This window comes from Phyllostomus discolor, chromosome 1 (genome assembly GCF_004126475.2).
Source record: "Phyllostomus discolor isolate MPI-MPIP mPhyDis1 chromosome 1, mPhyDis1.pri.v3, whole genome shotgun sequence".
In the NCBI taxonomy this organism is placed as follows: domain Eukaryota; kingdom Metazoa; phylum Chordata; class Mammalia; order Chiroptera; family Phyllostomidae; genus Phyllostomus; species Phyllostomus discolor.
Window position 1 is genome coordinate 160,230,914 of NC_040903.2, and position 22,464 is coordinate 160,253,377.

At 38.4% G+C, this 22,464-nt stretch overlaps 1 pseudogene; it reads left to right on the forward strand.

Moving 5' to 3' along the window:
• The first annotated feature begins 10,376 nt into the window (after window positions 1–10,376).
• On the forward strand, window positions 10,377–12,071 carry LOC114493052 (annotated as a pseudogene).
• Window positions 12,072–22,464: the final 10,393 nt, after the last annotated feature.

Consider the following 22,464-nt stretch of genomic DNA (forward strand, 5'->3'; position numbering starts at 1 on the left):
CTTATAACAAAATATCATACACTGAGTGGCTCAAACAACAGAAATTTATTTCTCACAATGCTGGAGGCTAGGAGGCCAAGATCAAGGCACTGGCTAATGTGGTTCCTGCCGAGGGCTCACGTCCTGGCTTGCAAACAGCTGTCTTCTCCTGCTGTGTGCTCACTTATCAGGAGAGACAGAACAAGCTCCCTGTTTCTTCTTATAAGAGCACTAATCCCATCATGAGGGCCCCACCCTCCTGACCTCATCGAAACCAAATCACTTCCAAAGGCCCCATCTGCAAAGTACATCACATTGAGAGTTAGGGCTTCAACACATGCATTTGAGGGTGAGGGCTGAGACTGGGTGGGAAAAAACAGTTCAGTCCACTGTAAGAAGATGTCAAAACACAGAAAACCAAAATGGATTTGCAAACACTGTTGATCATTGTGATTAACAAAATGACTGGAATGGGATTAATATGCAAAAATCAGTCACATTTTATTCCACCAGAAACAAACCAACAAAAAATATTTTAAAATATAGAATTTAAAGTTGCATTAAAAACATACAACACTAGGAATAAATCTTAGAGAGTATGTGTAAAATTTCATGGAGAAAATTAGAAATTTTATTAAATATATAACATTAAAGAAAATCTATGTAAAATCTAGAGAGAAGACGTTATGTTAAGTAAAATGCAACAGAGAAAGACAAATACAGCTGACCCTTGAACAACACTGGAGTTAGAGGCTCCAACTCCTCCCTTCCCTGCGGTTGAAAATGCTCATACAAATTTGACTTCCCCAAAACTTATCAGTAGGACCTTGGTATTTGCTGGGGAGTGGTTTCAGGACCCCCTGCAGATAACAAAATCTGAGGACACTCAAGACTGATATATAAAATAGCATAGAAGAATGCATACAGTTGGCCCACCACACCACAGATTCCAAACCTCAAACTGAAAATACCATTTTCAGCCAGCAGTTGGTTAAATCCACAGATGTGAAACCTGTGGATACAGGGGCCAACTGTATTTATTGAAAAAAATCTGCATGTAAATGGACTCACACAGTTTAAACCTGTGTTGTTTAAGGGTCAGCTGTACTGTTGGATCTCACTTGTATGTGAAATCTAAGAAAACTGAAGTCACAGAAACAGAGAACAGACTAGTGGCTGTCTGAGGCAGGTGGCAGGGATGGAGGAAATGGGCCAAGGGGTCAAAAGGTGCAAACTTCTAGTTATAAGACGAGTAAGTCCTGGGGATGTAATGGACAGTATGGTGACTATGGCTAATAATATTATTTGTATACTTTAAAGTTGCTGAGAGAGTAGCTCTTAAAACTTCCCATCATAAGAAAAACAATTGTAATTATGTGCAGTGATGGGTGTTAAACTTGTGATTGTTTTGCAATATATTCATATATCAAATCATTATGTTGTACACTGTAAACTAACTCAATTTATTTGTCAATTATATTTCAATCTTAATAATACTGGAAAATAAATAAATACAATTTTAAAATAAAGAACTTACGCTCAGCAAAGGGCACTGTGAACAAATTAATGACATATGGTATAAAAGAAGATACTTGCAATGACTAAAACAGACGAGGGATTAATATAGAGAATATATAACAATGTCTTGTAAATCAACAGCAAAATCATTCCAGATAACCAACTAAGTGACAGAAAAGGAAACCCAAAAGGCACATAAGCTTGTCACAAGTCTCAAAGTCATTAGTTGTAAGGAAAATGCAGATTAAATAAACTGACAACCTTTTATAACTGCAAGATTGGAAAGTTAGATAATGCGACAGGAAGGTAAAGATGAGGAACTACGTACTGCAGCCATTCTGGGGAGAAATCAGTCAGAAGAGGGTCCTGTCAGTCATAGCCACACTCTGTGACACAGCATTTCTGCTTCTGAGTGTAGTCTACCCCCCCAAAAAAATTCACCTATACTTACTGTATGAGGCTGTTCATGGAACCATTATCTGTATAAGGGGGTGGCATGAGTTGAAGGTAACCTGGGTAACCATAACTGGGGGAGTGAATAGGTAAAACAAGGTACCTTCAAAGGATGAAGTTCTATGCAGCAGGTAGCAAGAACTGTCTAGATACGCATATAAGCACTTTAAATGCATCTGAAAAAGAGAACTGAGACTCAGAAAAAACTAAGAAATGATTTTACACAATAACATTTATGGAAATTAAAATACATGCAAAAGCGCATATTACAAAAACCAATGTCACCCCAATAAATTCAATAAAAAATTAAATGAAAAGTGTTAGAAAGTCATAAAAATAAATTGCATTTAGCTACATATTGAAAAAACACATGCAACTGAAAAGATTCACATCAGATTAGCACGCTTGCCTATGAGGGGGTGGGAGAAGAAAAGGAGAGGGGGAAGCAGGGACAAAAAAATGAAGGAAGCATGTTTGAAGATTCAGATACTCTACATTGTAAATATATCCATTTTTTCCAAATTGATTTATAGATTCGATAAAATTCTAGTATAAATTCCTGTAGAGTTCTTAGTGAAACTTGACATGTTGATTCTAAAGTTTATGAAGAAGCATGAAAGGTTAAGAATAGTGACTGTACTCCGAGGGAGGAAGAACAAGGCAAGGAGTCTACAAAAAGGATGACATTGCACAGCTTTGACAGGTAAGAACATGGTCTTGGCACACGTAGCAAACAGAATATAATCTAGGGCCGCGTGTATATGGAAACCTGGTGTATGACAGAAGGGGAGGGGCAGCATAGACCATGCAATGAATAGTCAGGTGAGGAGGCACTTCATTATCCATTTGAAAAGAGAAATTCTTCCCATGTCATGCATAAAACCCAGTTACAGATGTACTAAAGACTTACATGTGGAAACAAAACTTTAAAAGCTTAGATGACAAAATAGAGTAGCTTCATAATCTTGATCAGGCACAATTCCTTAAACAGTATGAAAAAGATAACTATTACCAGAAATTATTGGTAATTTTGAGTGCATCAAAATTTAAAACTTCTGTTATCAAAGGGCTTCAAAAAGAAGGTAAAAAGACATTTATGATATGTAAAAACAAAAAAGAGTTCATATCTGGAATATAGTTTTTTAAAGAAATATATAACAAGTAAAAGACCCCCTCAAAAAAAACCCAGAGGAAAAATAGCCAAAAGATAGGAATTCAAAAAAGGAAGTATGAATGGCCAATACACATTAAAAGGTGTTCAGACTTGTTTCAGAGCAGCACAGATTAAAATCCTAACAATGTTCTATTGCACACCCATCAGATTGGCAAATATTGGAGTCTGGCAACACAGAATGTTGGTGAGGATGTAGGACGGCCTGATCTATCGTAGATTGCTGGTGGGAATGTACATTTGTACAACCGCTTTGGAAAGTAGTGGTGTGAGGCTGTGAAACTGATGGTAGACCTATGCCACGATCCTGTTCTTTCACTCGTGTTTTGTACCTAGAAGATCTTGTGCATATGGACACCAGGAGGCAGGTAGGAGAATGTTCATGAAAGCACTGCTCACATCAGCCAGAGCAGTCAGAAAGAGCTCAATGGCTATTGAAGAGTAGAATGGGTAATAAGTTGGGGCGCAGTCATAGCATCAAATGCTCTACCATGGTGGAAATGAACTACAATCATTCATTCATACTATACTCAGCTACATTCGTAACATATACAACATAGATTAGCACAGATGAATCTCAAAATCATACACAATGGAAACAGTAATTTATAGACAGTCACATTAAGTATTCTATTTATGTAACTTCTAAAAACATAAATATAGCAATGCTTATTCAGGGATACCTACATATATAGCAAAGTATAACAAAATGCATTACAAACATTAAAAAGAAGGGAGAAGAATTGAACTGGGGGTTTGTCAAAGGTATGAAGAACTCTCCCTTTTTTTCTATCTTTATTTCTTAACCTGAATGCTATATACATAGGTGCTCATTTATTTTTCTGTTTGCTATATAATTACACATACACATACAGACACACACAAAAATATATATGTAAATATGCTCATTCACATATTTATGCTCATTATCTTATATTCATTTTTTTACTTTTAAAATTTTTTTACTTTTAGTTACCAATTTACCAGTCTTATATTAAACACAGCCCTTAGTCAAGCTAATTAGTTACAGTTGACATACAGATTTACTCTTCTGTATGTATGTAATATTTCACAGTAAAACTGCAAAGGAAGAAATAAGAGAGGAAGGTGCCAGTTAGCATACAAAAGGTTTCCAGTGTCAGCTAGGACAATTGATGATCAGGTGCTATTCCTCCCCCAAGTCTGGAAACCTTCCCTAATTCACCTTACCCTGTAGCTTTATACAAAAATAATTCCAAAAAATCCTGCGGCCAGAATGCACACACGTACGCAGGTTCGCACACACACACAGCATAGCCACAGTTGTCACCCTTGTCTCCCCTTCTCTAGCTTCACCACGGAGACTAGCAAATTAGCAGGCCCCCATCACAGATGGAGGGGGTGACGTAGGTAACGACACTAGCCAAGATGCTGAGCCATCCAGATTTCCTCCTAGACCCAAGGGAGGAGGGGCTCAGGCCCCAGAGGGTAAACTTGGCAGAGCCTCCAGGGTTTTCCTGCTGGAGGGAGCTGTTTGAAGAGCTCTCAGGAATGCTGGCCTTGGGGAAGGCTTGGGTGGAGCTGGCCTTCTGAGAGCAGTATCAGGCATATCAAGTACACTCACCCGTTCTGAGATTCCTTCTTCCTTTTGGCATTGCTAAAAATGGAATCAGCTGCAAACAGTATGTGACTGTGTATGGTAATTTGCATAAAGCTTGTTAAGTGTAACATTTAGCCAGAAACATGGTATAGTCTGGGATCAAAATATTATTTTTAAGATGAAATGGAGTAGCATTCTGGCAAGCCTGTGCAACCTCAGAGGATTGCCCAACCCTTCTTAAATTTTGTTTTCTCTCAAGATACCTCTCCAAACGCTTGCAATGGCTAAAGAGGCCTTTGCAATAGCTTGCCATACTGGAGGTAAAAAGACATCACTCAGCTGTAGTCAGCCCCTCGGACTACCTCTTCCTAATAGGACCCTGTCAGACCTGAAGCAGAGTTCTGTGAAGTCCAGGAGAACTGGGTGGATTTTTATAGTGAGTCCAGCTTGTGACATCACCGTGTTCTTCCTACAGCTTTTTTTCTTATGAATTCAGACCACTTGACAATAGAACAAGCTGCATTTAGGCCTTTTACTAAAATGGAGTTTTGACACGGTTTGTCTGCCTCTGGCACAGAGTCAAATCTACCTCTGCTAACAAATAAACTTAACTTTAGATGTTTTGAATTAGAGGCACTGGAAAACCTAGAGTCCAACCCATCGGCTGTAATAAATTTGTATTAATTCCAAGAACTGGGAAGCTTTCAAAGAGAAAAGAGCTTTCTGGGTTTTTTCCTAGTCATTCATGTGTGTTACCAGATACAATAAAATCATACCTTATTGTGTTTTATTTTTTCATCACGAATGCTAACTTTGAGGGACACGCTGTTGCATGTCTTATTGATGGAATTAGCTTGAGTAAGGGCTGTATTTAATATAAAATTGGTAAATGGTTAGCATGACCTGGATCTCAAGTTGGTTTTTGGTATCTTGATCTATTTGATAGCCTGGGTAGCAGATTAACAACATCAGTTCAGTTCTCACAGTTCTGAAGGCTGGAAGTCCCGGGTCAGGGTGCAGCATGGTTGGGTGAGGGTGCTCTTCTGGGTCCAGACTTCTTATCTGTTGTATCCTTTCATGGTGAAGGAAGGGCAAACTAGTTCTCTGGAGCCTCTTCTGTAAGAACACAAATCCCATTCAGGAGAGTTCCACTCCTGCAATCTCCCAAAAGGCCACCTCTGACACACTCACTTTGGGCGTCTTGATTAGGGGAGACAGAGACATTCGGCGCATACACCTGGGTTGCTCCCCCAACTTCCTAATTGCTTCCCCTAGATGCTTAGTAAAAATTAGAGAAAACTCAAAAGTAAGGAAAGAAGAAATTAAAAATGGAATTTAAAAAGGGGGGAAGGAGAAAGAAGAGAAAACGAACACAGAGCACTAGAAGATGAAGGTGAAGTAAAGAAAGCACGGAAGGAGAAAAATGGAGGTGAGAGCGGCAGGAAAGGGGAAAGCAGAGATGAACCATCCCTGTCACACCCTGAACTGAGCAAGTTCCCACGAGCCTCTGGCAGGCTCCCAGCGACTCTGCCTCCTCCCTTTGGTAGACACATCAAGTCAAGGGTTTCCCTGTAAATTATTTTTACTTTTTTATTTCCTAAAAAAAGCACTCTATTAGATTGACAAGTAATTCGAGCTTGGGCCTGTGAAATCTAGTTAAGAGCTAATTCCCAGCAAGAAAGAAGAAAGGTGCTGTGTATCCCCAGCCCATGTGCTCATGCCTGACCTTGTGACCTTTCAGCAACACTCACAGAAGTACAAAATGGAGAGCTCTCAGCCCAGGTTTGCAGTAACAGAACTTAATCTGGAAGGTATGCGATTTTTCTTTCCCTACTGAGTTTCGTTTATTTAACTTAAACACACACACACACACACGCACACACGATGTGTTTGAATTTAAGGCTTTTTAAATGATTAGGCAGAGGCCTGTTGGTTTTCACTGTATCTCTCCAGAGCACGGTGACACACCAGGGTTTTCCACCAGCAGTGGCAGTCCTTAGTGGTCCCTGTAACAAGACCATCCCTCCACAGAACCACCGGTTTGTTGGCTTTGGTGCCCCATCTTTTCTTCGTGTTGGCAGTCCTGAATGACAATGTCACTCTTTCTTTCTCATGGTTCTGAGGACAGGCAGATAGAGAGTTTATTGTTTATTTGCTTAACAAAAAAAAGAGCTCATTTCAAAAGCACACAGCACAGGGGAGCTGGGCTGTACCAGCTAAATCCTACTTTTGTGTTTGATGAGCTTTATTGAGGATTTACAAACTCAGTAAGGAAAATTGACAGACACTCAGTCCGTTCCATGTTCTTATTTCACATCCTATCCACTCCTCTCTTTTGTCAAGTTTGAACCCCTGGAATGTTCCTCAATTGTCATAGTTTTGTCATTCCCATGGGGGTACAATCTTAGCAATGTCACCAGAATGAAATGGTGAGAGATGGATGATGTCTTCTCAAATGACATTGGAAAGGAGAAACAATTCATGGTTCCATAGCTAGTAAGCCAGCATTTACTTAATATTATGAGAGTGTTATTTAAAGAAGATAACAAAGAATTGCATGTGGAGTCCAGCCTTATGTCTCATTTGCTTTGTGCCACTTACCATACCACACATCTTTACACATATGTCTTCACCTCAAATCCCAGAGATTAAGTATCATTATCCCCATTTTACAGATGAATGACCTACTGCTTAAAGAAGTTAAGTGACTTGCCAAGATTATTAGGTAGTAAATGGAAGAGAAAGGATTCAAATCCTGGCTGATGGGCTCTAAAATGACAGTCCTTATCTCTGCCTAACTCATATCTTGAATTACACTGGGTTCAAATGCTGGCCAAGCCCTGCTGTATGAATCTATTACTGACATAGGACCATGAGCTGATCACTCAACCTTCATACTCCGTTCCTTTATCATAAATGAAAATAATAATAGGAGCTACCATTGTAGAGCCTCTGTGAGAATTAAATGAATTGATAAGAAGGTAAGTGCCTAGAAGAGTGCACTTAACCATGCACGTGGTAAGCTCCCAGAAATGTAGCTATTAATAAAGATGTTTGTAATCAATAGATGTAATCACCCTTCATTGTGTGGCACTTGTTACTTTCCTGGTTCTAGCAAACCTGTTGTACATGTGCCTTTTATTGAAAGCCCACTCAAATCTGTTATGGAAACAAACTGGGTGTTAGTAACGAATGCTAAAATTAATTCCATGTTTTGCTGCACTGAAGGGTCTGTTGCAGAAGTTTTTCCCTTGTCCCCTTGCAGGGGACTTAAGCAGGTACTGTCTGTCTACATGAGGACACCGTCTCGTGAAACTGAAATAGTGCCCTCACAGCATTCCATCACCAAGAAGACAGGCAACAGATGATTAATAAGAATAAAATTTTAGTTGGAAACTATTTGGGAATGGTTCTACTTTCACATATGGGCAAAAACCTGACTGGAACTTGGGAGATCTTCCTTTCTTGGTTTCTTTTCAAGGTCTTGAGAAAAGCTCTAAAAAAACATCCCAAGCCATCTGGCCTATTTTTTTATAATTTACTTCTCAAAGTATACATGGTCAGAAAAGGCACTTGGAATAAAAAACAAACTAATAAAATTCTTTTAGCTTCATAGGGTTGCCCTAAGTCTCAATCACTTATTTATTCATGTTTTCTTTCATTCTCCCAATCATTAATTCTGAAGCATCCATTATATACAAAGAAGTGTGCTGGTGTGAGAAATTCACTAACTGTCTTATCGGTGACCATTTATTGAATCTCTGTTTATTTAGCACACTACAAGAAAAAGAAAATCCTACTCCAAAACCTCAAGCAAAATGAGAAATTTATTGGATGTAAATAAAACATCCACTGGTAGTTCCCAGCCTTCAGGAGGGCTGCATCCTGGGCCTCAATTGATGCCATTTGGATCCATCTCGCCATCTTTGCATCTCAGTTCTGCTTCCCTCTGCAAGGGCTTTACACTCTGCAGATCTCCAGGGTAGCCCCTCATGGCTTCGGAACTGGCAGGGAGGGCACTTCTCTTTGCCAGCTCCTCCAGCAAAGTCTCGAAATTCACTCTAATTTGCTGTGTTTGGCCTGACTCGAATCACATACCTATCTCTGACTGGCTAGACCTGGAGCATTTGTTCTCCACTGGAGTCTGAAATAAGATTCACCTAAAGGTCATGGATTGTACCCAGAGGAAGAACAAGGCCTTGTAACTGGAGCAAGGAAAATGCAGGGAAAAGAAATCAAATGTCTATTGTCATTGGATGGCATAGAAGGCTCTCCAAATCTATTCTCCTCTGATTTTCAGTTGGGCTGAAGGCCACATGGATAAAGAAATAAGCTCCAACTTCCCTTGAAGCTAGGTCACTTACAGGACTAGGTTATGGGATATAAGGAGATAGGTGGGATGAGGTTTCCAGGTATCTTCCTTCAAAGACAGCAGGTGCTTGCCCTTTGCACCTCTCATCTTCATCCTTTCTTTCTATCACCTGGCTGTGTTCAGAACAAGAGGCAGATGGCCATACCATAGGGCCAGCTGGAAGAAGCAAAGAAATGCCAAGGCCAGAATTCAAGCAGAGATTGATTTGACTTTGTCTATTGTTTTTTCTTTCCACTGAGCCATTTTATCAAGGACTTGTACACAAAGAGTTTACTCAGTGACAGCTATGAGACAAGTGTATAATATACAAAGACACGTCAGAATGGAGTCTGAGCAAGTTCACAGCTCAGTATCGACTCTGTGGACTTTGGAGTGAGAAGCTTCCCTACTTACTGAGTGTAATTACAGGCAAATGAAACCTTTCTAAGTCTCAGTTTTCACCTATATAAAGTAAATGATGATGTTGCAAAGCTGTAATGGAATAATCAAAGTAAAGCGACTAGAATGGTTCCTGGCACAAAAACTGTAGCAATTCTCTACCCTCCTCTCTTCCTCTTTTTCTTCCTCTAAGTAAGAATGTGAGAAGTACCAGAAGAAAAGCACTACATGTTTTAAAGAGAGAAGTTCTTTTGAGATAAGTCTTAAGAGTACATACTATTTCAGTTTTAGGGGGTATTCAGGTCCTATCCTTAGAAATTCTGGAGCTAGGCCTAGAAATCTGCATTTTAAAAAGTATCTTTGTTTTTTCTTCTTCAGGTGAACCATTTTGGGAAATGATTGGCTAGAAGATAACATTGGAGTAATAGACAGAAGGAAAGAGAAGGAAGGAAGGAAGGAAGGAAGGAAGGAAGGAAGGAAGGAAGGAAGGAAGGAAGGGGAGGAAAAGTACAGGATGAAGGTAAATATTGGAAAAACTCTGCTGAGCTACAAAACTTGAACTCAATAGTTAATGAAGACATTTGTATGTTTTTGAGTAAAGTTTTTAATCCAGCCTTTGATTTAGAAAAGGTAATCTGATAATTGTATGCTGAAAGACTTGAAGGAAGATAACTGAATTAGGCATCTTATGTGTGTGCTGTTACAAGGGTAGTAACACAAAGAACTAACAGAAATTAGAAAGTTCTTTAAAATGCTGTCTGGAAGATGAATGAGGAACTTCAGCTTGAATGTGTTCTATTTAAGAGACCATCAGGACATGTAGCAGCTAGTGAATAGGCAGATCTAAAGTTATTTAAGGAGAAGTCAATAAAATTTTATGTCTCTGAGCCAATTTTGAACATCCTTCATGACAGGTCTCTTCCTTTTCTGCTGGCTCAGCGATGGCTGGCGTGAAGATCCTGAACCACAAATCCAGGGTGACCTTAGCCCAGGCAGTATTCACGGTCAACATCCGTGAGGCCTGGGGACTAAGGCCAACTTGGGGCCTACAGGCCCCATGAAGACGCCTGTTTCTGGAGACATCAATCTTACTAAAGATGGCAATGCACTGCTTCATGAAATGCAAATTCAACACCCAACAGCCTCCTTAATAGTCAAAGTAGCAATAGCCCAGGATGACATAACTGGTAATGGTACCACCTCCAATGTCCTAATCATTGGAGAACTGCTGAAACAGGTGGATCTCTACATTTCTGAAGGTCTTCATCCCAGAATAACAGCAGAAGGATTTAAAGCTGCTCACGAAAAAGCACCACAGTTTGGGGAACAAGGCAAAGTAAGCAAAGAGATGAATAGGGAAATGCTCATAGATGTGGCCAGAACATCTCTGGTACTAAAGTTCATGTAGAACTTGCTGATGTCTTAACAGAGATTGTAGTTGACTCCATTTGGCCATTAAAACAAAAGATAAACCTATTGAGCTCTTTATGGTTGAGATCATGCAGATGAAACATAAATCTGAAACCGACACAAGCTTTCAGAGGTCTAGTTTTGAACCATGGAGTACAGTATCCTGATATGAAAAATGAGTAGATGATGCAAACATCCTCACATGCAATGTGCCATTAGAATATGAAAAAAACACAAGTGAACTCTGGCTGTTTTTTTACAAGTGTGCAGAAGAGAGAGAGAAACTAGTAAAAGCTGAAAGAAAATTCATTGGAGATAGAGGTAAAAACTAATAGAACTGAAAATGAAAGTCTGTGGTGACTTAAATACAGAATTTGTTGTTATTGATCAAAAGGGAGTTGACTCATTTTTCTCAGATGCTCTCTCGAAAGAAGGCATCGTAGCTCTGCACAGAGTAAAAGGAGAACTCTGGAAAGGCTAACTCTTGCTTGTGATGGGGTAGCTCTAAATTCTTTTGGTGACCTAAATCCTGATGGTTTGGCACATGCAGGACTTTTCTATGAGAATACATTGGGAGACTAGAAGTTCACATTTACTGAGAAATTAATAATCCTCATTCTGTCATATTATTGGTCTAAGAACCAAATAAGCAAACACTCACCCAAATCAAAGATGCAATGAGAATGGCTTGAGGGCTGTTAAGATGCTGTTGACCACAGCTGTGCAGTTCCAGGTGCTGGTGCAGTGGAAGTGGCAATGGCAAAAGCTCTGATTAAATATAAGCTTACAGGAATCATGGGCAGGGCCCAATCTGGAGTTCAAGCATTTGATGATGCTCATTTGCTCATTATTCCCAAGGTTTTTGCTCAGAATTCTGGTTTTAATCTTCAGAAAACACTACCTAAAGTTCAAGGAGAACATTCAGAATCAGGTCAACTTGTGGATGTGAACTTGAACACAGGTGAGCCATTGGTAGCAGCAGAAATAGGCATCTGGGATAGCTATCGTGTAAAGAAACAGCTGCTTCACTCCTGTTCTGTGATTGTCACCAACATTCTCCTGGTTGATGAGATGATATAAGATGATTCTCTTTTCTAAAAGGTTGAATTGAAGCTTGCTTTGTATTATGAATCATGAAGAGTCTACAGAGTGATCCTAAGAATACAGCTATGGAATTTTTTCCTAGCTTCAGATGATTTTCAGAGGAATTTTCTTTCTTAAAACTTTAAATTCATTTACCGATTTTAGAAAGAGAGAGAGAAACATTGACTTGTTGTTCCACTTATCTATGCATTCATTGATTGAGTCTTCTATGTGCCATGTCTAGGAATTAAACCTGCAACCTTGGTGTATTGGGATGATGCTCTAGCCAACTGAGTTGCTCAGCCAGAGTTTCCAAGGAATTTTCTTTTCCCATATGAGGAAAGAAGACTGGCATCTATTCAAATTCCAAAGTCTGAAATCATAATTACAGTATTTTTTAATTACACTCAGTGTTTACACATAAATCAGGCCATTTTTACCTGAGGCACAGGATATTTTGCTTTAGCTTTTGTGATATTAAATACATGTTAGAAAAGCATATGCTATCTACCTTATTAAATATTACTTGAAAAATAAAGTAAAATTTCATGTCATTCTCCAAATTTTGGAGCTTTAAAAAATATCAGTAACACCCACAATAAAGACAATAATTTGGGCAAGGGTAATTATGGTTATTTCTATTTAACTCATTCAACCACCTTGGGGTCATATGGTGGTTCAAACTGTCATCACTATCAGTTAGCAAGTAACTGAGCTACCTTGAACCATTTGAAGAGCAAAGCAAAGTGGAATGTGTGTAACCCAATCCCACCAGTAGAGTGAACCCGCGGAGTGCATACAGTTGCCTATAGCTGAGGCTGCATGCCCAACCTTGTAACTTAATAATCTTGTCAAAGTAATTGGCCACAGGTGGTCCACACAGCTGGGTGAACAGCTGAGCCTGCTCACTACTTTTGAGGCTGTCTTAACAAGTGGCTTGAAGTTGGTTGTGTATGATCTCCCTACTCTAGTGATTCTCACCCAGATACAATTTTGTCCTTTGGGGAATATTTAGCAATATATGGAGACATTTCATTATTGACACAAGGTATTGCTACTGGCATCTAAAGTGTAGAGGCTATGTCTTCCTGTAGTAATTTATTTTGTTTAGCAGAACATGACTGGGTTATGATAAGGAACCAAAATAAAGTAGACCTATCCCAGCCCTGAACTTAGAAATGGTATTAATGGGTCCTGAGCTTGGCAATGGAAGTGTGTGTGTGTGCGTGTGTGTGTGTGTGTGAGAGAGACAGAGAGAGACAGAGAGAGAGAGGTCATTGTGAAAAATAATTTGCAAATGGAAACAGCGATCCAAATCTGGACAAAGAAAATCGTTTAATGCTAAGCCCTGACAGCACATGCATAGTGATGCCAGAATGGTGAATGAGTTGGATGACTGTAACCCAATAGCCTCCAATAAATGCACACAAATTGTGTGCAACAGGCACTATCCCTCTTCTCCCCCAAAAATGAACAACAGAAAAACAAGTCAGGCAAATTCAGTCCTTTGCAAAAACTCATCCTGTAATTTTCTACAGATTGGCAGTGATCACAGGAGTAGCATAACAGGAATATTGAAAGGGCAGGGAAGAAATGGCATTCCCAGGCACATTCAGCTTTGGCAGCACTTCCCTCCAAGATGGGCGTGGGGGGTTTCCAGACGGGTTGTATATCATCTGCCCAGTGGGTGGTCCTAGAGTAGCAAGTAGGGAGGGCTCAACAGGACACAAAATGACAATAGGAACAGTCACCTGTAACACAACTCTGGTTCTAGTCTAAACCCTGGAAGTCTGCATATATGAAAGCTTTGGAATTATGGTTTGGAAAGAGCAGAATAAGCTGGTTTAGATGCAATGTAATTAGATTGCACTGGAGAAAAGGTTGTCCTTCCGCTCTTTACAATGTTCCCTACCCACCCACCTTACCTTTTAATGTGGTGTCAGGAAAACAACCCTAGCCTCCTTCAAAGTCGGCTAGCATATTCCTGAGAAAAGACTGTACATGCCATCAGCTCTAGAATCAGTCACCTAGGGACTGGTGACTACAAGTAAGGAACGTTATCTTAAGAAATACAAATGTTCTCCAGTTCCATCCATGCAGAGCATTATGCTAAGTGAAATAAGCTAGGTGGTGAGGGACAAATACCATATGACCTCACCTTTAACTGGAACATAATAAACAAAAGAAAAAATAAATAAAATATAACCAGAGACATTGAAATTAAGAACAATCTTACAGTAACCAGAGGGCAGGTGGGAGGGGATAATGGGAGGAAGGGGTTTCAGGAACTATTATAAAGGACACATGAACAAAACCAAAGGGGAGGGTGGAAGCAAGGGAGGGAGGTGGGTTTGGCTGGGGGTGAGGAGTGGTGGGGGGAAATGCAGGCAACTATAATTGAACAACAATAAAATGATTAACAAATAAATAAATACAAATGAAAGCTGGCCTTTTTCAGGGTTTATTAGTTTGAGAACTGAACGAGCAAGATATCTTTCCCACACAGGCAAGGTGTTCAGTCATGCAAAACTTGTCTTCTCACAACTCTACCCTTTCTCTGTTTGTGTTGTTTTAGTCACATCAATTGAGGATGTTTCTTTTTTAAAAAGCTCATGAATTTATTCCAATGAATTAAACTCTTTTCCACTCACTCCAAGGTTTTTGCTTAGGAGTAGTGGCTTGATTAAGGTTGGTTAGTCACTTTATAGTTTTTGTCTTGTATTGTTTTTTAATTGAATTTGTTGGGGAGACATTAGTTTCACGTGTTCAATTCTATAATAAATCATCTGTGTATTGTATTGCATGTTCACCACTCCATGTCAAGTCTCTGTCCATCACCAGTTATCCCCCATTAACCCTCTTCTACCTTCTTCCACTCCCTTTTCCCTCTGGTAATCACTATACTATTGTCTGTGTCTGTGAGGTTTTTTTCTTAACCCCTTCACCTTTTTCACTCAGTTCCCCAATGGCCCTCTCCTCTGACAGCTGTAGGTTCATTCTCAGTATCTATGGGTCTGTTTCTATTTTTGTTTGTTAGTTTATCATGTTTATTTGATTCCACATATAAGTGAAATCATATGGTACTTGTCTTTCTCTGACTGGCTTATTTCACTTAGCATAATACTGTCCAGGTCCATCTATGCTGTAACAAAAGGTAAGATTTCCTTCTGTTTATCATGTAGTATTCCACTGTATAAATATACCACAGCTTTTTTATTCACTCATCTACTGATGGGCACTTGGGCTGCTTCCAAATCTGGAGTATTGTAAATAACACTGCAATGAATATAGGCATACCTATGTTCTTTTGAATCAGTGTTTAAGGCTTCTTCAGATATATTGCCAGAAGTGGAATCACTGGGTCATAAGGCAGTTTCATTTTTAATTTTTTGAGAATAACTCCATACTGCTTTCTACAGTGGCTGCACCAGTCTGCATTCCCACCAACAGTGCGTTCTCTTTTCTCTGCAACTTTACTAACACTTGTTGTCTGTGGATTTACTGATGACAGCCATCCTGACAGGGGTGAGGTGATATCTCATTATGGTTTTAATTTGCATTTCTCTGATGATTAGTGAAGTTTAGCATCTTTTCATGTGTCCATTGGCCATCTGTATGTCCTCTTTGGAGAGGTGTCTAGTGAGATCCTTTGCCCATTTTTTAATTGGATTGTTTGATTGATTTTAGTGTTGAGTTTTACAAGTTCTTTATAAACTTTGGATACTACCCCCGTGTCATTGGTGAATACGTCCTGCCATTCAGTGGCAGAACAACATTTTCATTTTGTTGATGATTTCCTTTACTGTGCAAAAACCTTTTAGTTTGATAGTGTCATTTGTATATTTTTCCTTTTGTTTCTCTTGCCTGAGGAGGTATAACAGCAAAACTGTTGCTATGAGAAATGTCTGAGGTCTTATTGCCTATGTTTTCTTCTAGGATTTTTATGGTTTCCAGTCATAAATTTAAGTCATTAATCCATTTTTGAGTTTATTATTGTGTATAGTGTAAGAAGGTAGTCTAGTTTCATTTTTACACATAACTGTCCAGTTTTCCCTACACATTTATTGAATAGAATATCTTTACCCCATTGTGTATTCTTGCCTTTTTTTCCAAATATAAATTAACCATATGCATGTGGTTTTACTTCTGGGCTCCTTATTTTGTTCCATTGATCTGTATATTTTTATGTCAGTGCCAGGCTGTGTTGATTACTATGATCTTGTAGTAGAGCTTGATATCAGGTAGCATGATTCCCCAACTATGTTCTTCTTTCTCAGGATTGCAATTGCTATTCAGGGTCTTTTGTAGTTCCAGATAAATTTTTAGAATATTTGTCATAGTTCTGTGAAATATGCCATTCATATCTTGATAAGAATTGTATTGAATCTACAGATTACTTTGGGTATTATAAATATTTAAATGATGTTAATTCTTTTTGCCCTTGAACACAGTATATGCTTCCACTTATTTGTATCTTCTTCAATTTATTTTTCCAGTGTCTTACAATTTTCTGAGTACAGGTCTTTTACAATCTTGGTTAAATTTATTCCCAGGTATTATTTTTTTTATGCAATTGTAAATAGACTTGTTTTCTTAGTTTCCTTTTCTGATACTTTATTATTGGTATATAATAATGCAACTGATTTCTGGATATTTATTTTGTATCTTGCTACTTCAGTGAATTCGTTTATCAGTTCTAGTATTTTTTTGTTTAATTTTTAGGGTTCTCTATATACAGTATCATGTCATCTGCAAATGACAGTTTCACTTCTTCCTTTCCAATACAGATTTTTTTTAAAATTTTTTCTTGTCTGATTGCTGTGGCTAGGACTTACAGTACTAAGTTGAATAAAAGTGGTGAAAGTGAGCATCCCTGTTTTGTAGTGTCACTTGCATTTTTTGCCCATTGAGTATAATGTTGGCTGTGAGTTTGTGATATATACCCTTTATTCATTGAGGTATTTTCCCTCTATTCCCACTTTGCTGGGAGTTTTTTGTTATAACTGAGTACTGGATTTTATCATATGTTTTTCTGCATCTATTGAAATGCTGGTGTTATTTTTTCTTTCTTTTTTGTTTATGTGGTGTATCACATTTATTTATTTGTGTATATTGTACCAAACTTGCACCCCAGGAATAAATCCCACTTGATCAGGGTGTATGATCTTTTTGATATATTGCTGTATTCCAATTGCTAATATTTTTGTTGAGAATTTTAGCATTTATATTTCATCAGGAATATCAGCCTATAATTTTTCTTTTTTATAGTGTCCTTATCTGGTTTTGGAATTAGAATAATGCTGGCTTTGTTAAATGAGATTGGGAGTCTTCTCACCTCTTGAATTTTCTGAAATAGTTTCAGAAGGAGAGGTGTTAGTGCTTCTTGGAATGTTTGGTAAAATTCACCTGTGAAACCATCTGATTTCAGATTTGTTTGTTGGGAGACTTTTGATCACTACTTCAATCTCATTAGTTGTGATCTATCTATTCAGATTTTCTGATTCTTCCTGATTGTATTTCTTCCAGATCGTCCAATTTGTTGCCATATATTTATTTGTAATATTTTCTTGCAATCCTTTGTATTTCTTTGGTGTCAATTGTTACTTCAGCTCTTTCATTTCTGATTTTATTTATTTAGGTTATCTCTCTTTTTCTCTTGATGGGTCTAGTTAAAGGTTTGTCAATATTGTTTATCTTTTTAAAGGATCAGCTTTTGATTTCTTTGGTCCTTTGTATTGTTTATTTAGGTTCTATTTTGTTTATTTCTACTTTGATTCTATTATTTATTTTTTTCTACTTACTTTGGGCTTTGTTTGCTGCTTTTCCTTCTAGTTCCCTTAAGTGTAAAGTTAGATTGTTTATTTGAGATTTTTCTTTTTTCTTGAGGAAGGCCTGTATTGCTACAAATTTATTTATTAGGATTGAGTTCACTGTATCCTATAGATTTGGGGTTATTGTGTTCTCATTTTCATTTGACTCAAGTTATCTTTTGATTTCTTCCTTGATACAATTTTTAATTCATTCATTGTTTAGTAACATACTATTTAGCTTCCATGGGTTTGTGTTTTTCTGTTTTTCTTTTCTTGTGATTGATTTGTAGTTTCATATCATGGTCAGAAAAGGTGCTTGAGATTATTTCAATCTTGTTAAATTTATTGAGATTAGTTTTTTGTCCAAACATGTGGTCTATCCTAGATAATGTTCCATGAGCATTTGATAAGAATGAATGTTCTGCTGCTTAGGAGAAAAATGCGCTAAAGATAAAAATTAAACTCATCTGATCTAGTGTGTCATTTAAGGCTGCCATTTCCTTGATGATTTTCTGTCTGGATGATCTATCCATTGATGTCAAAGAGGTGTTAAAATCTCTTATTATGTTTGTATTAGTGTCAATCTCTTCCTTTATGTCCATAAAGATTTGCTTCAAATATATGTGTTTCTTGATGATTTTCTGTCTGGATGATCTATCCATTGATGTCAAAGAGGTGTTAAAATCTCTTATTATGTTTGTATTAGTGTCAATCTCTTCCTTTATGTCCATCAAGATTTGCTTTAAATATATGTGTTCTTATGTTGGGTGCATAAATGTGCACAAAAGTTATATCCTCTTGTTGGAGTGATCCCTTTGTTATTATGTAATGTCCTTGTTTGTATCTTGTTATGGCCTCTGTTTGAAGTCTACTGTGTCAGATATAGATATTGCTACCCAGAGTTATGTTTCAATTCCATTTGCATGAAATATATTTTCCATCCCTTTACTTTTAATCTGTGTGTATCCTTCGTTCTGAGTTGGGTCTCTTGTAGATGGTATATATGGATCTTGTTTTCTCATCCATTCAGCTGCCCTGTATCTTTTGATTGGAGCATTTGTGCCATTTACATTTAAACTGATTAGCAATAGGTACTTATTTATTGACATTTTATTATTTATAACTATGTTCTCCTCTTTCTTCTTCTACTTTTTTCTTCTTCTTAAAGAAGACCCTTTTACATTTATTGTAATACTGGTTTATGATAAAGAACTCCTTTAACTTTTTCTTATCTGGAAAGCTCTCTATTTCCTCTTCAATTTTAACGATAGCCATTTTGAATGTCTATGTTTGCTTTTCATTATACATTGAATGTACATCATTACTTTGAGTATTTTATGCCAGTCCCTTCTGGCCTGAAATGTTTCTGTCATGAAATCAGTGGGCACTTTTATGGGAGTTCTCTGTAGGTACCTAACTATCTTCTTGTTGCTGCTTTTAAGATTCTTTCTTTGCCTTTAACATTTGCCATTTTAATTATGATATGTCTTGGTTTGGACTTTTTGAGGTTCACATAACTAGGGACTCTGCACTTCCTACAATTGTGTCTTTTTCCTTCACCAGGCTAGGGAAGTTTTTAGTCATTAATTCTTCACATAGGTTCTCCATTCCCTGGTCTCTCTTTTCTCCTTCTGGTACCCCTATGATGTGGATGTTGGTACATTTAAAGTTGTCCCCATGGTCCTCTAAGCCATTCTGATTTCTTTAAATTCTTTTTTTCTTTCATTCCCCTGATTAGAATTTTCTGCTACATTGCCTTTCAAATCATTGATTCTATGATCTGCTTCATCCAGTAAGTTCTTTGTTCGTTCTAGTGTATTCTTCATTTCAGGTATTGTATTCTTCATTTCTGACTGGTTCTGTTTAATGGTTTCTCTGTACTTTTCCATCCTGTTATAGTTCTCACCAAGTTCCTTGAGCATCCTTATAATGCTTGTTTTGAACTCTATGTCTGATAAATTGCTTGCCTCCATTTCATTTAACTCTTTTTCTGGAGATTCCTCCTATTCTTTCATTTGGGTCATGTTTTCTGTCTCCCCATTTTGGTTGCCTCTTTGTTTTTCTTTCTATGTACTAAGTAGATCTGCTTTGAGTGCTGGCCTTGATAGAGTGACCTTATGTAGTAGCTGTCCTGTGGGAACCAATGGTGCATTCTCCTTGATCACCTGAGCTGGGTGCTCCAGGAATGTCCTCTCTGTAGGTTATGTGGACCCTCCTGTTTTAATTGCCTCTTGATTGCTATTGGCCTGTTTGAGCATGGGGTTGACCTTCTGTCTGGTTGACTGAGAACCAAACCTGACCATAGTGTATGAGCTGCTGTTCAGGTGCTGACCACACAAAGCAGAATTTGCCTCAGCAGAGTCTGGAGCCTGCCAAAATTTCCCTTTGGATATGCTGCTTGTGAAACTAACTGGATCCTTCTCTGATGCTGTCTGAAGCTGGCCAGTGGGTGTGTTTGGTCTAGGGCCTCTTGGGAGGAATTCTGGTACAGACCAATGTCAGATGCTGTCAGTGACTGGTTCTGTGTAACCCTTTTGGAGCTGCAAAATGATCCATAATTTGTAGCTGCTTCTGCTGGGTATGGGTTTGTGTGGGAAGGACCAAGCTGCATATTAGGCCTGGCTTTCATCACTTTCAGCCCCGGGGACAGGTCAGCTAAAGTCCCACAGCACTCTAAGATCTGCTTCCACCTTCCAGCTCCCTTTTAGACCCAGTCACTAAAGGAGTCTCTGGTGGTACTCCAGAGACTCCTTGCATGAGGTAGATTCTCAGTGAGTCACCAGGTAGAGGCAAGTGGTATTCACCAGACTGACACAGGTTCAAACTAAGTGCCAGTGCTGGGTCTGAGACCACTCAGCAAATGTCCCAGGGTGTAACAAGTCTAGCTGCTACCTGCTGGGTGCTCACACACCTTTGTGGTGGGGCAGGGTCTCAGGGAGTCTTCAGGGGAAGGCCAGCAGAGTTTGTCAGGCCCAAAGAGACCAAGATCTGGCTCTTTAAACAGGGTACCTGTATCTCTAGCTGACTTCAGTCTCTCCCTGGTGGACAGAATCCCCAATGATTTTCAAAGCCAGGTGTCATGTGGGTACCTGTTCTTGTCACTTGTACTCTGGGCCATGGATCCTGACTTGAGGTTGAGATACCCCTCTTTTTAGGGGGTACTTTTGCAGCTAAGTTATCCCTTTGGACTCTCAGCTGCCACATATGGGAGCAGGGCCAGCCCTGTTCATGTCTTTACCCTTCTTACCAATCTCTATGTGGCTTCTTTTTTAAATCCTTGGCTATAATATTTCTCTTTAGCTAGTCTTCAGTTGGCTTTTCAGGTTGCTTGTTCTATATTTTAGTTGTGATTCCAGTTTGGTCCTGGGAGGAGCTAAGTGTAGCTTCCACCTACTCCATTGCCATCTTGGATTGACCTAAAGTTTCTATTTACTGGACTTCTCTGGAAAAGTATTGGGCTATTCCGAACTCAGATTTATTTTCCTATTAGGCTTTGTGAAATTCTGACAGCTGCACAAGTAATTAAGACGCTAAAATAGAACATAAATACGTGTGGAGAGCAAAAACATTTTATCCTTCCTCAGTTAAAAGAAATGACTTGCCCTTTGATATTAGAGGTTATTCGAAGACACATTTAACTCTTTGTGTTCCACAGGGTACAATTTAATTAATGGTGGTTTTGCTGGAAGCATGCACTCCCACAGCAGGCTCCCTCCACCAGTCACTTTTGTCAAAAAAAAGTACCTCATTTAGATAATTGGCTTATGGGTGTTCATTTTTAATATTAGCATAATCAAAATACATTCCCAAAATACTGAACTTATTTGCCTAATTCTATCATTCAACCCCTTTCCTCTGATATGTTTGCTCTAAAACAGAAGGAATTGTGTAAACATCTGGCTATCAGCTGTGACAGTCATTAATCTTAATAAGTGTTGCAACCCCATTCATTAAAGAATAGCGTTTGGCCCAAAGTTTCCCAATAATCAGAGACACAGCTAATTGGAAACTACATCTCCTCACAACCTTCCTTCCTGTGTCTTCAACAAACACATTTATCAGCATTAGCCTATTCCCACCAATAATACTGATGGTGGGTAGTAAAATCTATCACCAATTCAAATTGAGCCATTTCTGGAGACCAAGCCTCTGTGATGCTTTGGGAACATTGTTACTTAATTTCTTACCATCAGAGGAGCAAATCATTATTATATTCATTTTATAGATAAGGCAACTGGAGATTAGTGACAGATATCAAGCAATTTGCCCACAGTCATTTGAAAAGTGGCAGAGCCAGAAACTTAACATTTTAGATCTAAATGATTACAAAACTTAAATTCTCCACCTCTTATGTAACTCTTAAAGATATGTTTATTGTTCTAAAATGAAAAGGGAAGTGAATTAATATTATAATAGGGATTTTTAAATTCATAATAAAATGGGAAAGTATATGTATAGGGTAAAAATTTTAAATATTATTTAAACATTTCCTTTAGATAATGCCTTGTTTAGTATTATCCATAGTCTTCTTGCTGTTTAGAATGACTAGCTAGGACATGCCTCATGTCATTGGCCTTCATCTTGAACTTCCCTGCTCAGTGACTTTATTTCACAGTGTTGCTGTGTGATGATTAAATCTACATTTTCTTTTAACTTTTACAAATTATTTGAGAGAAAGAAGAAGGGAGGGGCGAGAGTGAGAGAGAGAGAA